The sequence below is a fragment of the Cupressus sempervirens genome, chromosome 3 (assembly GCF_028749045.1).
Source record: "Cupressus sempervirens isolate cs-2001-9-10 chromosome 3, ASM2874904v1, whole genome shotgun sequence".
NCBI lineage: Eukaryota > Viridiplantae > Streptophyta > Pinopsida > Cupressales > Cupressaceae > Cupressus > Cupressus sempervirens.
This window is the reverse complement of record NC_143120.1, coordinates 986,703,281-986,721,771: the sequence shown is the minus strand read 5'-3', so window position 1 is coordinate 986,721,771 and position 18,491 is coordinate 986,703,281. Positions and strand designations below refer to the sequence as shown.

The window sequence follows — 18,491 nt, the reverse complement described above, 5'->3', positions numbered from 1 at the left end:
GCCTTTAACAGGGCAGGCCTTTCCTAGGGCATCACTTCAGAAGAGTGAGAATTAAGTAGCATGTTACTGGTGGTTTTTCCCAAATTGGGTTTCCACGTAAATTACTATGTTATGTGTTGATTTCTTATGTGTTATGCTTGCATGTTGATTTATAGTAACTTGTTGGCTAGAAAAGTTAAAGCTTGGATGAATGAATGGTTGAATGGGCTCACTATACTTAGTGAAAAGTTTGAATAGGACATTGGGACCTTGAATAATTGATTCACACCCCTCCTCCCCCTGCCCCACCCTCTTAGTTATTATAATGCATTTCGAACGGCAAGGTGAACTAGACCATTTATGGTAAAGAGATTTGGGTCTTTCTTCATTAGGGTTTCAGCATAGCCTAGCTCCTTGTGCAAAATTTCCATATGGGGGTCGAGAGTTTCCTAGATGCTAGTTAGTTTTTCCCTTATGTTGGCCTCATCTACTAATAATACAACTAACTAACTTTGGGTTTGAAGCGATGACCTGAAATGCTTCTCACTCTAAGCAAGATTCATAGGTAGTTTGGCACCTGATGAAGTAATTTGGCTTTCCAAGATCAAGATGTGACTTCTAGTCTCTTGGGTGAAGAGTGATGGATTGCACAATTTAGTGTACAATGAGAATATGTTGTCAAGTACCTATTGGAATTCTTTTAGAATAACTAAGAGGGGGGGTGAGTTAGTTATTCAAGGTCCAGATGTACAAAATAAAACTTTTCACAATTCAGTGAACCCATAAAACTTTCTTCACCATATATGTATTCATTGTGTGTTAATCTAAATTGATATCATGCAAAAGTATAAAGCATAAAACACAACATATCCATTAGTACACTTGAAACAATGATTTAACATGGAAACCCAATTTAGGAAAAACCATCAGTAACATGCTACTCCTTTTTCACTCTTTTGAAGTGATGCCCTGTTAAAGGCCAACCTTGTTAAAGGTTACAATACACACTGTTAAATGTGACCTGGTTAAGAGATTTCAATCACCCTATTAAAAGTGAGCCTTGTTAGAGGACTTTAGGCCATTCACTTGGAACTCCACCATATTAAATAATTTTCTAGTGACTATTAAATCAACCTTTTTCCAAAGGATTTACCCTAATCTGATACAATTTTTAGAAAGTACCAGTAGAGCTTTGATCTGATACAACTTACAACCTTACTTGAAAATTATAGATCCCTATTTAGTCCTCAACTCTACTTGGCTTCCAATATTTGCAACTTTGGCAGCTTGTTCACCCTTCAAGAAGTCATCCTCTTTAAGCCTTCTTGCTCGGCTTACCATTATAGACATCTTCTCTTGGGTCACCTAATGAAGTAAACCCTCTTCCTTCTCCTTGTCAAATTTTTGCTTCCAAAACTCTCTAACCTCAATCCAACATTGCTTCATGACCAGACATCCCTACATATAGGAAATTAGAACTATTTTTCCTGCTCATTATCCATCTCAAAAATTAGGGTTTTTGATGGATTAGGTAGGATACAATGTATCTACCCCATATCTTGTCTTTTTTAGAAACTTCTCCTAGAATCCATTTGAATTTTCTACCAAAATGGTTTACATAATATTTTGCACCTCTAGCTCATCAATCTTATCTTTCTCCTAATTTACAAGTTCTAAGAAAACAAACTTGTGAGCTTTTATTTGAAAAATATTTGATCTTTTTCATAATGCATCAGCTCAGCATTATCAATTTACTAATGCTCGACACATCCTATGTTACTCAGCATCTACTATAAAATCACTTGGCATCAACTGGATTTTACTAGTGCTCAACATCAACAAAAAATGACTCATCTTCAACTATCTTGCTCGACACCTACTAACTTGCTTGGCATCTACTAGTTTACTCGGTATCCACTAGAAATCACTTTCACTCAGTTCCAACTGACTATTTGCTTGGCTTGCACTAAGTTTGCTCAGCACCTTCTATGAACTTGATCAAGCTTAGCAAATGAACTTTGTCCAACCTTTTCCTTCTAAACTTTCTTAGTGTAGCCAATCATTTTCCAACCTCAAAGTAGATCATCAATACATTATGTCATCGTTGTCTTTAACTGATTCTTACAATTCAATACATAATCATAACTCAACCTTTCCTCTAGGTACTTTTGTTACATCTTGTTGATCAAATCCTCCTCATTAATCAACTAAGTGATAGTGCTTGAAACATATAAGCAATTGTCTTACTAGCATATACCATGTTTGACATCAATGACAAAACAATGATTGAAAACACATAGTCCTCTTCAACATTTTTCTTACTCAAACAATCTTTTCAATCATATATCAACAATCTCCCTCTTTGGCATTGATGGCAAACTAAACTGATCAACCAGTCAAACAAATGATGAACATCTTGTTCTATCAAACTAACTAGGTTAAAATAGTAAGGCAATACCAAAAAGAAAGCTTGTGAATAAAACTTCTCCCTCTATTAGCAACTCCCTCTAAGGTTGCAAAATATAGCATTCTCTTCTTCCATGGATGAGCAGAATATATGAATATCTCCCTTTTTCTTTCTACTTTCTCCCTCTTTATTGCTTTTAGTCTTCTGATCTTCTGATGATGAACTCTTCTTTCTCCCTTGATTATTTGCTTTGATCATCTCCCTCTTGATCAGTATGCACTTGATCAGTTTATTGTACTTTCTCCCTCTTTGACAACAATGCCAAAGACATATACTCAACACTTGACATCTTTGATATATGCAAACATAAGCTTTTGTAGGGTCTTCAATTCTCTCTCTCTCTCTCTATTACCTTGCTTGTTAGTGAATTGAGATTCTAGCTCTGTTATTACTTTAGGCAATTTCCTAAAGTAAGATCTAGTGCATCAATTTGTATGAAATGAATATCATCTTGTTTGATGTAGGGTACTCCCTCTATCTTTTACATAGCCTTTGATAGGGTTATCACCCCTAATGTACCTCTTAGATACTCATAAGCATCCTTAGGTAATGCTTTGGTGAAGATATCAGCAATTTTCTCCTTTGTGTTGATATATTCCATCTTCACCTCTTTGTTTTGAACCAACTCCCTTACATAATGATACTTTATTGCAATGTTCTTTGTCTTTGTATGCATTACAAGATTCTTTGATATGTTTATAGCACTTGTATTATCACAATAAAGTGTCACTGGTTCAGTGATTTCTTCCTTCATTCCCTTTAGTAGTTGTTTGGTCCATACAATATTGGTGCAATTGATAGCAGCAATAGCATACTCTTCTTCAGTAGTAGATTGGGAAGTACACCTCTACTTCTTTCTTGTCCATGTAATAAGTCTTCTACCTAAGAAAAATTCTCCCCCACTGGTACTCTTTTTGTCATCAATATTTCTAGCCCAATCAACATCAATGTAGGCTTTCAGTTCAAAATTTTCTTTCTTCTTATAGTATAAGCCATACTCTTATGTTCCTTTCAAGTATCTCATTATTCTTTTCATAGCCATCAAGTGATTCTCTCTAGGGTTAGCAAAGAATCTAGCAACTATCCCCATAGCTAATGCAATATCAGGTTTGTTATGTACTACATATTATAATTTTTCAATCATGGATCTATATAACATTTGATTGACCTTAGCTAAATAATCATTCTTTAATAGCTTGAGTGTTGTTACCATAGGTGTACTTACTAGTTTTGAATCTTTAAGTCCAAATGTCTTCATTATCTCCTTGACATATTTTGACTGAGTGATATATACACCATATTTCATTTGATAGACTTGTAATCCCACAAAGAATTTGATTTCACCAAACATTGACATTTCAAACTCATGTTTCATCTGATTTGCAAAATCTTTACACAAAGCATCTTGTCCTCCAAATATGATGTCATCAACAAATATTTCAAATAATAGTATACCTTTTTCTTTATCAGTCTTCATGTACAAATTGTTGTTATCATCTATCCTTCAAATCCAATCTTAACAAGATAAGTATGAATTCTCTCATACCATGCTCTTTATGTTTGTTTCAATCCATACAGGGATTTGTGCAATCTACATACCATGTTCTTATTATTTTTATCCACAAATCCTTCTGGCTATTCTATGTAGACCTCTTCTTCTAATATGCCATTCAGAAATGAAAACTTAAAATCCATCTGATAGACTTTAACACCTTTGTATCTAGCATAAGCAAGCAAAATTCTTACTCCTTCCATTCTTGCAATAGGGGAAAATGTTTCACCATAGTCAATTCCTTCTTCTTGTGCATACCCTTTATAGACTAGTCTTGTTTTGTTTCTTGTCACTTCACCATTCTCATCTAGCTTGTTTTTGAATACCCATTTTGTACCAATCACATTCTTGTCTTCTAATTTAGGAACTAGGCTCCAAGTCTTGTTCTTTTCTATCTATTGAATTTCCTCTTCCATAGCCTTGTACCAATCATCATCTTCCAATGTATCTCTCACTCTCTTAGGTTCCTTCATGCTTAACAAACATGCTTCACTTCTCAACCTATTTCTTGTCATTGGCCTTGCATCTTTGTCTCCAATGATTTGATCTACAGGATGGTATCTTTTTACATATTTGGATAATCTTGGCTCAGTTCTTGTGGTTGCATTCTATCTCTCAGCTTCAGTATCACTATGTGCATCTCTGTCAGGTTTCAGCATCTCTTTCATGTGTGCCAATCTTAGATTTAGATTGTGCATTCTCCTCATTCTACAACACGGCATCTGAATACAACTCGACATTCATAGGATGTAATTCGACAATTGTTGAAACTTGCTATTGATTTGCTGCATGATTTGTAGCATCTTCTTTAGTAAGCATTCCTTCATAATAGTATGCAAATGTCTTGTAATCTTTTGATTCTCTTGTAGTTTTAACCTCATGTGCTTCTGTAAACTCATCAAAATTCACTTTTTCAATTTCCATAATTTTGTTAGTGTTAGTAATTAAACACTTATAAGCTTTACTTCTTATGGAGTAACCAAGGAGTATACCTTCTTCACTCTTTGCATCAAACTTTCCACTCCTAACATCTTTAAGAATATATCATTTGCTTCAAAATACCTTAAAATATTTCACATTTGGTGGATGACCATACCATAGTTCAAAAGGTGTTGAATGTGTACCTTTCTTTACTTGCACATGGTTCAAAGTGTATACTATAGTACTTACAACTTCTCTCCAGTATTTTAGAGCAACATTTTTCTCCATAATGATTGTTCTGGCATAGTCCATTATTGATATGTTTCTTCTTTTAGAAATTCCATTTTGTGGAGGGGCCCTAGGTGCTGATGCCTATCTCTTTATTCCTCTATCATTGTAGACCATCTCAAATTCATGTAAAGTGAATTCATCTCCTCTATCTGATCTCAAGCATTTTAAGCTCTTACCTGTTTCTTTCTCAACTCTTGCCAAGTACCATTTAAAGATTTGAAAGCATCTAATTTTTGTTTTAGAAACATGGTTATCATCATTCTAGAGTAATCATCAACAAGAAGTATTATATACCTATCTCCTTTGTAGCCTTGCACTTCAATAGGTCCACACAAGTCAATATGAACAATTTCAAGTATTTCCTTAGAGGTATAGACTTTACTTTTAAAGCTTGACTTTTTTATCTTACCTAGCTGACATTGTTTGCATATTATATTTTTTGGTTTCTTCAACTTAAGAAAACCTCTAACTCTTTTCATGTTGTTGATACTAATCAAATTATTAAAGTTAACATGACATAATCTCTTGTGCCAAAGCCATACATCATCAAATTTTGCAATAAGACAAGTAGCATCTTATATATCTAGATAGAACAAATTACTCCTTGTTTGATCAGCTTTTTCAATCAAGTTTCCATTTTTATCATATATCTTGGCTGAATTGTTTTCAAACTCAATGTTGCACCCCAAAATATTCAATTGTGACACACTTAATAGGTTATAATTCAATCCTTCAACATAATAAGCATTATCACATGAAATATTGTCTGTGAGTTTGATAGACCCTTTTCTTTTTATTAAACATGGTGCATCATTACCAAATCTCACACTATTTCCATCATAATAGGTTAAGGTAGTGAACTTACTCTTGTTTCCAGTCATGTGATGTGAGCATCCACTATCAATGATCCATTTGTCATTCTTTCTCACACAATTCATAAGTGTAGTAACTTCATCCTCATCTAATTCATCCTTCATTACAACATATATCACTTCATCATCATTTTCATCAAAGTCATGTTCATCAGCAATGTAGCATGACTTTTTGCCTTTATCTTTGTAGTCTCTTCCATCATCTTCTCTTCTATTTTTGTGCTTGTTACCTTCTCTAAAATCCTTATTTTGTGTACATCTCACTACAATATGATCAACTTCATTACAATTAAAGCAAATGATAGGCAGCTTACCTTTGAATTTACATTTTTCTCTGTGAAATCTTCTGGCCAGCAATGCTTCCAATCGGTCAATGTCTTCCTCATCTGTACTACTATCACTGGATGCATAATTTATCTTTCTTTTCTTCTTCTTTGGCTTTACCTCCTTAGAATCCTTCAATAACAATTTTTATTTAAAAGTTGATTCAATACTTTTTGGTCTGTAGTTGTCAAAATTAGATAACTCAAAAGTAGTGAGTCTTCCTACCAAACCATCAAGGGTTACATTATTTCCTAGCATACATCTTAACTCTTGGATTGCAGACACTCTAATGGCATTTGTAGGCAGCAATGTTCTCAAGCCTTTACTTAGCACCATATCATCATCTATTTTACTAGTAGCACCTTTTATTGTACTAACAACTTCTTTTATTCTAACAACATATTGAGCAATATTTTCACCCTCTTCCATTCTCATGTCATCAAACTTACCTCTAAGGCTCTCTAACTTAGCTCTTTGAACATTTTTGTCTCCTCCATATATGGTGTCTAGGGAATCCCACATCTGCTTTGCACTTTTAAGGTTTTTGATATCATCAAACTCAGCATAGCTTAGGGTAGAGGCAATCTGCAACCTAGCCTGATTGTGCTCTTTCTTTTTCTTCAAATCTTCAGTAGTTAGGGCTCTTGTTGTATCAACATGTGCTACTAAAATGCAAGATTGTGCATAATCTCCAAGTCCTCCAAAGTAAATCTTCATCAAACTTTTCCATGCAGAAAAGTTATCTTTGTTCAGCTTGGGTACCCCTCTTTTTGACATCTTGATCTTTATGCTTTTAGTACCTTAAAAGTAATCCTCTCAAGAAACTATGCTCTGAGACCAATTGTTGGAATTCTTTTAGAATAACTGAGAAGGGGAGGTGAATCAGTTATTCAAGGTCTAGATGTACAAAATAAAACTTTTCACAATTCAGTGAACCCATAAAACTTTCTTAACCATGCATGTATTCATTGTGTGTTAATCTAAACTGATATCATGCAGAAGTATAAAGCATAAAACACAACATATCCATCAGTACACTTGACACAATGATTTAACATGGAAACCCAATTTGGAAAAAAACAATAGTAATATGCTACTCCCTTTTCACTTTTCTAAAGTGATACCTTGTTAAAGACTAACCCTATTAAAGGTTACAACACACACTGTTAAATATGACCCAGTTAAGGAATTTCAGTCAACCTGTTAAAAGTGAGTCTTGTTAGAAGAATTTAGGCCATTCACTTAGAATACCACCCTATTAAAGGATTTTCCAATGACTATTAAGTCAACCTTTCTCCAAAGGACTTAGCCTAATCTAGTACAACTATTAGAAAGTAATAGTAGAGCTTTGATCTGATACAACTTACAACCTTACTTGCAGATTATAGATCACTCTTCAGTCCTCAACTCTTCTTGGCTTCCAATCTTTGCAAGTCTGATAGCTTGTTCACCCTTCAAGCATTCATCCTCTTTAAGCCTTCTTGCTCAGCTCACCATTACAAACTTCTTCTCTTGGGTCACTTGATGAAGCAAACCCTCTTCCTTCTCCTTTTCAAATTTTTGCTTCCAAAACTCTCTAACCTCAATCCAACATTGCTTCATGAACAAACATCCCTACATATAGGAAATTAGAACTCTTTTTCTTGCTCATTATCCATCTCAAAAATTAGGGTTTTTGATGGATTAGGTAGGATACAATGTATCTACCCCATATCTTGCCTTTTCTAGAAACTTCTCCTAGAATCCATTTGAATTCACCTCCAAAATAGTTTACATAAGATTCTATGCCTCCAACTCATCAATCTTATCTTTCTCCTAATTTACAAGTTCCAAGAAAAAAGACTTGCTAGCTTTTATTTGGTGAATCTTTGATCTTTTACATAATGCAATAGTTTGACATTATCAATTTATCGATGCTAGGCACATACTGTGTTACTCAATATCTACTATAAAATCACTTGGCATCAACTGAAAATCACTCGACATCAACTATCTTGCTCGGCACCTACTAACTTTCTTAACATCCACCAGTTTACTTGGCATCCATTAGAAATCACTTTCACTTGGCTCCAACTAACTTTTTTCTTGGCTTACACTAACTTTGATCAACACCTTCTATTAACTTGGTCAAGCTTAGCAAATGAACTTTGTCCAACCTTTTCCTTCTAAACTTTCTTAGTGTAGCCAATCATTTTTCAACCTCAAATTAGATCATCAATACATTATGTCATCACTATCTTTAACTGATTCTTACAAGTCAATACATAATCATAACTCAACCTTTCCTCTAGGTAATTTTGTTACATCTTGTTGATCAAATCCTCCTCATTAATCAACTAAGTGATAGTTCTTGAAACATATAAGCAATTGTCTTACCAACATGTACTAGTTTTGATGTTAGTGACAAAACAATGATTGAAAACACACAATCTTCTTCAACATTTTTCTTACTCAAATGATCTTTTCAATCATATATCAACAATACCTTCTTCACATCCTCAACCTTAGTTGCCAATGCAACTTTTGTGAGTGTTATGTCACCTGGTATCTTTTCATTGACTTTGCTTTGAAATTTCTTTTCTGACCATTCAAGTAATTTTGCATTTGTATCTAGTTCAGTATCACTCACCTTCTCCACTATATTTGTCAACTTTTCTATTAGTGTCTTAGTCTCATTAGGAGTTGGCAGACTAAATGCATCTAAAATGATGTCTTTTATATCCTACAGTGCCTACTTCTACCTGTGCTTCCTTCTAAGCATTTCTTGATGCTTTTTCTTTGCTAGGGCTTGTTGGAGTATGTCCATCTATTTTATAGTCATGGTTTCATAGTCATACTTGGGGAAATGATCTCCTCATCAAGGCTCACATATCCATATTGTATAACTTCTTCTACCTTTGATAAAATTAGGCTCATCACTAAGATGTGTAGGAATGTAGCATCTGTGCTCGACTTCTAAAGAGTTTGAGTAAAAGGAGTGCTAGATGTTAGTAATGTTACTAGGGCTTGGATGACAACTTGCTCCTTCACCTTAGATATTAATTCTACCTCTTCAGACTTACCCTATTCTATCACAATGACTTGACTTGCACCTTGATCTTGTCTTGTAGGTGTAGATGACTCTATCTAACCTATTTCTTGTTGTTCTATAGTAGCAACTTGTGTTTTCACTAATATCTTTTCTACTATATCAATCTTGACAATTGTATCAACCTTAATAGATGTATCTTCTTGTATTCGCACCAAAGGTTGTACATGAGTGACTAGAGGGATGATAGAAGGTGGTTCTTGTGGTTTCACCTATTCCTTTTTAGTATAAGTCACTATCTTTTGTAGTTCATCCACACTGACCAGTACAGGAGTATCACAAAGTTTTTCTTGTAGTGTGGATTGATCTAGTATCTTTTTAAGATCTTCTTCAATAAGGGGATTGCTGTTCTATGCTGTGACATCAGAAACATCCTTAACAATTACTATTTCAGAAGCCATACTTGTGACATGTGGAGGACTAACACTCAACACTTCTATGTCTTGCACACTCTGTTCTTCATGTTGCTCTTCCTCAGTTGTTGTCTTGTCATCTATTTGCATTTATGCTTCCCTCTCAATTGTGTTTTCTTGATCATCTTCTCCATTATCCTTGACCTCTACGAGCTCTTCTTCACCTTCCTTCACTGTAGTTAACCCATATGTAAGCTTCCACATCTGAGTGGTCTTCTTAACTACATCCTCAATGTTGGTTTGTAAAATGCTAAAGGCTCTATATTTAGGTACAAACCTAACTGCATACTTCTTTATATCCTTAGAAATCTATACCTTAGTTAGTTCAGGCATCACTTGTGCAAGTGAGGTTTCTCTAATTTGTCTCTCCAAGTTCAAACAATAGTGTCATCTTTGCTCAACTCTATCTAGGGTGGTTTGATCTAGTGGGAGCCCCATGTGGTAGTAGTATTGCTACAGGATAAATCTCCAAGTGGGAGATTATTGTCTAGTGTGGAGTCTGATCAGTCCCCATTTGGGAGATTGTTAGTTTGTGGTGACTATTTTCCAATGGCTAGAATTGGCTATTATTTATATTCTCCAATTTATGGCTGACATGTTGTAACTAATTTTAACCCTAAAGTGGCAAAAATACTTGTATAAAAGGGCTTAGGGTTAGGGATTGTCTCATAATGTGTGATGTGAGAATTGCTTCTTACATATTGAGTTGTAAGGGATTATGGATTGTAATTGGATTATAAACACTAGATCGTAATAATATTAGACTTGTTTTTTTGGTGGACGTAGCCCAAGGATTGGGTGAACCACATTAAATATTTGTGTCTTGTGTTCTTTTTTGTGTGATCTATTATTTTTTATATTGTTTATATTTACATGTAATTGTTATTTCTATCTATGGTTAAATCCTAATAGGTTGGTCATTTTTTGCTAGTGATGGGGACACAACCCAAGAACCAAAATGGACACAATAGAAAGGGAAAATTATATTAACTAAGAAAATAAGCTAGTACAAACAGTACAGGAAAATAAACTTTGAAACATTCCCTAAGGGCTTACAATAGCATAAATCTGGAGATAATTCCTCCTTTCAGTACCTCCTCTCAAACTCCACTCCGAACTGCCTTTTACAATGCTATAAATCTCCTTAAATAGACCCCGGAGGGTTAAGGACTAGGAGTACATTCTAGAAAGGGCTAGTAGGCATCCACTGACCAAATAGAAGGTTCCAGAAGCTACATTAGAAGTCAATGCAAATCTAGAAGAATCCAGAAATGGTAACCAAACTTCTGAGAGGCATAACTTTTGAATCGTAGCTCCGATTGATGAATCGTTTACATTTCCAGAAAGATCTCGAAGCGCTCTATAGCCCTAAATACCAGATTCACTCGTCCCCCATTTTTCAGCCCTTTTTGAGGTCATTTAATGCCCCTAACCTAACTTTCAAGAATTCTTAGGAGGTCTCCAAAACTCAAAAAATTGCAATAACTTTCAAACCGTGGGGCCTTTTGACCTGATTCTTTTTTTGGAATGCTCTAAATTAAAATTACATTCATCTAGCCAATTTACACCTCCTAGTTCACCAAAATGATGGCCCAATTACATGCTCCTATTTTTTCAAGATTTTCTAGCACACTGATAGTGGAACTATGAGAGTTGGAACCTTTATTTGACCCAAATGAGTATCCAAAAATAAAAACACATGAAACAAAAACTAAGTCTAAGTACATTTTTTTTTGGGTGACACAGGATTGCCCTTATACCTCTGGATGCTCCTGCATCAGACACCCAGGGTAGATTGAAAAGTGACCCTGTCAATTTATGAATGGTAGAGGAAATCCCAAATGGGAAACCTCAGCTGCTGAAATCCAAGTTGAGTCCTCGATCGGTCGTCCTTTCCATTTGACCAAATACTCTTCATACTGCCTATTTCTGGTACTCCTACCCACATGATGATCTAGAATGTCTTCTATCTCCTCCTTCTTAGAAGTAGGAATTGGACATGGCTCTAACACTAGCTCCTCATCTACACCATCATCATGATACTCTGTTAAATCTGCAATGTTGAAAATGGGAGAAATGTGAATACCGTCTGGTAGCTCCACTTCATATGCACTTCCTGAGTCATGTTTCTTCAAAATTTTGCAGGGGCCAAATTTCTTCATTTTCAGCTTGTTGTAAGTACTAGCTGGAAATCTTTCTTTTCGTAAGTGCACCATGACTAGATCCCCTACTTGGAATTCCTTATGTCTTCTCCTTTGATCAGCCCTAGCTTTATACTCTTAATTCATCTTGGTAATGTGTGCTTGAACCTCCTCATGTAGACGCTTGATATGTTCAGAAAATTATTCAGCTTCAGCACTTGTCCTCTCCCCTTGTTCTATCTTCCTCAATTCTGGTGTAGTCCTTGGGCTATTCCCATATACAATTTGAAATGGTGATTTTCCAGTACTCCTATTTATAGAGTTATTGTAAGAAAGCTCTACTTGTGGTAGAATCAAATTCCATCCCTTGGGCCTATCCCCAACTAAACATCTCAGCAAATTGCCCAGACTTCTGTTTGGCCGTCAGTTTGTGGGTGATGCGTGGAACTGAATTTCAAGTCTGTTCTCAACTTTTTCCACAATGTCCTCTAGAAATACCCCACAAATTTAGTATCTCTATCAGAAACTATACTCCTTGGAAGACCATATAGTCTTACCACCTCTTTGAAAAACAAGTCTGCAATATGGACAACATCATGAGTTTTGTGGCATGGAATGAAATGTGCCATTTTTGAGAACCTATCAACCACCACAAATACTGAGTCCTCAATAATCCAAGAACAAAATCCATACTTATGTCCTCCCATGGCCTTGATCGAACAGGCAATGGCTGATATAGGCCAGTATTGTGACTAAACCCCTTGGCAACTTGAAAAACCTGGCAACTCTGTACAAACTTCTTCACATCTTGTGAAATTTGAGGCCAAAAATAAAGTTCTCTAAGAATGGAAATGGTCTTATCTTGACCAAAATGTCTTGCCATCCCTCCACTGTGTTTCTCCTTAATCAGATTTTCCCTCATGGAACTCCTTGGAATGCACAATTGACTACCTTTGAACAACATACCATCCTAAATAAAATAGTCTAACCACTTGGTTCTATCTACAGCAATAGGTTTTTTACAAGCTTTCCAGGCTTCAGCAAAATCAGGATCCTCAGGGTACAAATTCTTGAGTTCATCAAACCCAACTACTTCAACGTGCATTACTGTAAGCAACAACTGTCTCCTACTTAGTGCATCTGCAACCCTATTAGATTTTCCACTTCTATGCTTCAACACAAATGTATAACTCTGCAAGAACTCTACCCACTTCATATGCCTCTAATTAAATTTACCTTGGCTATTTAGGTACTATAATGCCTAATGATCAGTATACAAAACAAATTCCTTTGGCAATAAATAATGCCTCCATTTCTTTAAGGCCTGAACTATTGCATAGAACTCTTGATCATAAACAGAATACTTCTTCTTTGCATCATTCAATTTTTCACTAAAATATGCAATAGGCTTACCTTCTTGGCTTAATACAGCCCCAATAGTGCTGTCGCTGGCATCACAATCTACCTAGAAAACCTTTCTAAAATCTGGAAGTGCCAACACAGGCTATTCTTTCACCTTCTTCTTCAACAATTCAAAACTTCTCGCAGCTGCTGCAGTCCATTTGAACTCTTTTCTATCCCCTCTTATTGTACCAGTTAGGGGTGCACATATGCCACTGAAATTCTTAATAAACTTCTTGTAAAAACTAACCAGACCATGAAATGATCTTACCTTAGTAGTAGACCTTGGAGTAGGCAAATCCAAGATGGCTTTTACCTTCTCTAGATCCATTTTGAGACCTTCAGGTGATATAACAAACCCCAAATAGACTAACTCCCTTTTTGCAAAGTTACACTTCTTCAGATTAATTAACAGTTTCTCTTCACTTAGCCTTTCAAGGACACTACAAATATGCAATAAATGTTCTTCCAAAGTCTTTCTAAAAATTAAAATATCATCCAAATAAACAATAACAAATTTTCCCAAGAACTTCTTAAGTACCTCATTCATGAGCCGCATGAAGGTGCTTGGGGTGTTCGTCAATCCAAAGGGCATGACTAACCACTCATAAAGACCCTTCTTGGTCTTGAAGGCTGTTTTCCACTCATCTCCTTCTCGAATCCGTATCTGGTGATAACCACTCTTCAGATCTATCTTTGTGAAGTACTGAGCTCCACTCAAGCAGTCCATAATATCATCCATCCTTGGCAAAGGAAACTGGTACTTGATGGTGATCCTATTTATAGCTCGAGAATATGTACACATCCTCCACTCTCCATCCTTCTTTGGTCCGAGTACTGTAGGTACTGCACATGGACTCAGGCTCTCTCGAATCAAGCCCTTCCTCAACAACTCCTGAACCTGTCTATTTAGCTCCTATGTTTCAGTAGGAGTCATCTTGTGAGCAGCCTTGTTAGGCAAACTAGCTCCTGGAATCAGATCTATCTGATGACTGATTTGCCTTACTGGTGGCAATCCATCTGGAACATTATCAGAGATAATATCTCCAAACTCCCCTAGTAAATCTAAAACTTCAAGTGGTATTTCACTACTACCTTCTTTATCTTTCCTAGGAATCAAAGCATAGCATATGTTGATGTTTCGTGCCAGCTAAAAACTTCCTTTCATCAACAAGACAAATCCTAGCACTGCTACATACCTTTTCACCTTCCTTTTTCATGGGCTTCAATTTGTGGTGAACTCCATCCTTTATCAGAGAGTATGTGTTTGCATGTCCATCATGCACTGCATGTCTATCAAACTGCCATGGTCTACCCAACAATAGATGGAAAACATCCATCAAAATAACATCACATAGAACTTCATCATGGTAACTCCAAATTTTTAATTTCACTAAACATTGTTCACTTACCAAGACCTTATGATCATCTTTTACCCAAGCAATCTGATAGGGTTGGGGATGTTTCTCCCTCTTGAGCTTCAGCTTAGAGACCATCTCTTCTGATACGAAGTTATCAGTGCTACCACCATCAATGATCACGTCACAACATTTATCCTCACACTTGCATCTAGTACGGAATAAACTCTTCCGTTGTCCTGGTTCAATCCCACCACTTAGTAGGACTCTTTCATTTACCAAGGTCTCTCCTCTTTCTGCATCCTCTGAATGTGATGATTGTGCATCCTCATCCACATGAGCAACCCTAGCTTGGCCGTCAGCTCTCCTATCTATCCTTCCTTGTCGTTGAGGGCATTCAAAGGCACGATGACCTTCTTCATTGCAATGGAAACAGGTACCACAGAAGCCTCCTCTTCCTTGTCCATGTCCTCTACCTCTTCCTCTCTGATTTCCAAAGTCTTGGTCATGGGAACGGTTGAAACCCTCATTCCTTTGGTTCCTGCTAGTACCCACATCTTCATTTTTCTTTTGGGTTTCATTGCGGCCTCCAGATGATCTACTGCTTCCCCTTCCTCCTTGACTGTGCCCTCTTTGTCTTCCTTCAAACCTTTTATTCAGCTTCTCTTCAACTCGTAGGGAAAATTGGTATGCCTCTTCAACGCTGGTCATTCTTACCAGACTTAATTCCTCTTGGATGCTACGTCGCAACCCACTAATATAATGAGAAACCTTCTCCTTATTTGCTTCTACATGTCCTGCTCTAATCAAGAGTTGGTAAAATTCCTCTGTATATTCTTGGACTGATCTTCCTGCTTGCTTTAACCCATGCATCTTCTTAAACAAATCAAGCTCATAGTCCACAAGAATGAACTGCTTCTTCAATTTGTCCACCATGTGATCCCATCTTGTGATCTTCTCCTTTCCTCTTCTATTTCTTTCCAATTGGACCTCTTGCCACCAGATTTTGGCATGGCCTTTCAGTTTGGCCTTTGCAAACTTAACCCTATCTGGGTCCCTAATATCCTCATACTCAAAGTATTCTTCCAGTTCATTGATCCAATCGATCAACTCATCTAGTTTCAGATTTCCTGAAAATACACCCACTTCAATTGTAGGTCTTTTCCCAAACTTAGTAATGGCCCTAAAAAGCATTTCCTTTGCATGATTTAGAACTTCTCCATCAAATTCCCCTTCTAGTTCCATTACTTCTTCTTCATTGTCATCCTCACTGTCGTCACCTGCGACAACATTTCCTCCTCTACGGAGCTCCTCTTGCAATGCCTGTACCTGACTTTGGAGGGCTCTAACCTCCTCAAGATTAATAGCTTTGGCCCTTCCACCACGCTCTCTTCATGGAGGCATCTTCTTAACTCAAACCCACAACCACACAGTCTTGGTGCAAACTGCCTCATAGTCGACGCTTTGTCTACACACTCAGGAAAACCAGCTCTGATACCACTTGATGGGGACACAACCCAAGAACCAAAATGGACACAACAGAAAGGGAAAATTATATTAACTGAGAAAATAAGCTAGTACAAATAGTATAGGAAAATAAAGTTTGAAACATGCCCTAAGGGCTTACAATAGCATAAATCTGGAGATAATTCCTCCTTTCAGTACCTCCTCTCAAACTCCACTCCGAACTGCCTTTTACAATGCCATAAATCTCCTTAAATAGACCCCAGAGGGTTAAGGACTAGGAGTACATTCTAGAAAGTTCTAGTAGGCATCCATCGACCAAATAGAAGGTTCTAGAAGCTACATTAGAAGTCGATGCAAATCTAGAAGAATCCAAAAATGGTAACCGAACTTTCGGGAGGCATAACTTTTGAACCGTAGCTCCGATTGACGAACTGTTTACATTTCTGAAAAGCTCTCAAAGCGATCTATAGCCCTATGAACCAGCTTTTCTCATCCCCCATTTTTTGGCCCTTTTCAAGGTCATTTAATGCCCCTAACCTAACTTTGAAGCATTCTTAGGAGGTCTCCAAAACTCGAAAAACTACAATAACTTTCAAACCGTGGGGCCTTTTAACCTGATTCTTTTTCTAGAATGCTCTAAATTACAATTACATTCATCTAGCCAATTTACACCTCCTAGTTCACCAAAATGATGGCCCAATTACATGCTCCTATTTTTTCAGGATTTTCTAGCACACTGATAGTGGAACTGTGAGAGTCGGAACCTTTATTTGACCCAAAAGGGTATCCAAAAATAAAAACACATGAAACAAAAACTAAGTCTAAGTATATTTTTTTTTGGGTGACACAAGATTGCCCTTATACCTCTGGATGCTCCTGCATCAGCTAGACACGATCCAAGAGGACTATTGGTAAAGTATAATGTGATTAAAGAAGAAATAACGAAGAAGTGGAAGACAAAGTGGATGATGATGATGGTGAAGATGAAGAATGAGATGATGATGATGATGATGGTGAAGATGTTCATGATGATGGTGATGGCATTGATGATGGTGGTGGTGGTGATAATGGTAATTATGATGATAATGTTGATGACAATGATGATGGTGGTGGTGGTGGTGGTGGTAGTGGTGGTGGTCATGGTAATGATGATGGTGATGTTGATGGTGATGGCGATGGCGATGGCGATGGCGATGGCGATGGTGATGGCGATGGCGATGGCGATGGCGATGGCGATGGCGATGGCGATGGCGATGGCGATGGCGATGGTGATGGTGATGGTGATGGTGATGGTGATGGTGATGGTGATGGTGATGGTGATGGTGATGGTGAAGATGATGATGGTGGTCATAGTGATGGTCACAATGATGACAATGGTCATTGTGACTATTTGGATGATGATGGCAATAATGATGATGAGATGGATAAAGAAGATGACCAATGGAAATGTATTAGGTGTTGATTAGGTGTAAATATTTTTTACAATGCTCAATTCTTGGTGCTAATTACTTATAATATGTTTTTTGTAGAGATAACAAATTTAAAAGTATATATTGATTATGATGTATGCATATTGTTCATGTTATATTCTATGTAATTTGTAGCATAAGCATCATGTAATTTATAACTAACTTAAGAAAAATGATTTACATATGTATGAAACTATACCCCTTTAATGAGGATCATACTCAGTGATATGGATTGAGAGGTGTATGTTTATTATATGTTTTCTTTCTCTTTACCTTCAACATTAACTTTAGGAAACCTTCATTAATATTAGCCTCATTTTATAGAAAAATATTTTTCTCCTTTAACTATATCTCTCATTTGATGGGCTACAGGTACCACCAAATAGGTATCTATCATATTTTTCTTCCTCAAGTGATAGAATTGTAGGAATAGAAGAGGATAGTGAGACATGAAGTAGCTCTAAGAAAGAGAGACAAACTAGAGGTCAAAAAATTAGAAGAAAAATCAATAAACACATGCAATTTATCCTTGCTCAAAGGGGTCATGTTCTTATGATGAATGAGAAAAAGGGAAAAATGAAGGTTCCTTTGAGGTACAGACATCTTCAGAAAGAATGGGTACCCAAGGAATCACCTCCAATTAACATTATTTTTTGTGTTAACAAGAGGATATATCGCATAGCTCCTTCATCATTATATAGTCTGGGCCTATTTTCTATGGATGGCATAAAGATCAGTTATAAAAAAG

The 18,491-nt window shown here is 36.5% G+C and overlaps 1 pseudogene; it reads left to right on the top strand.

The window, feature by feature from the left end:
- Positions 1-17,449: 17,449 nt before the first annotated feature.
- The window catches only part of LOC149570064 (putative disease resistance protein At3g14460), a 140,924-nt pseudogene continuing 139,882 nt past the window's right edge, over positions 17,450-18,491 (top strand).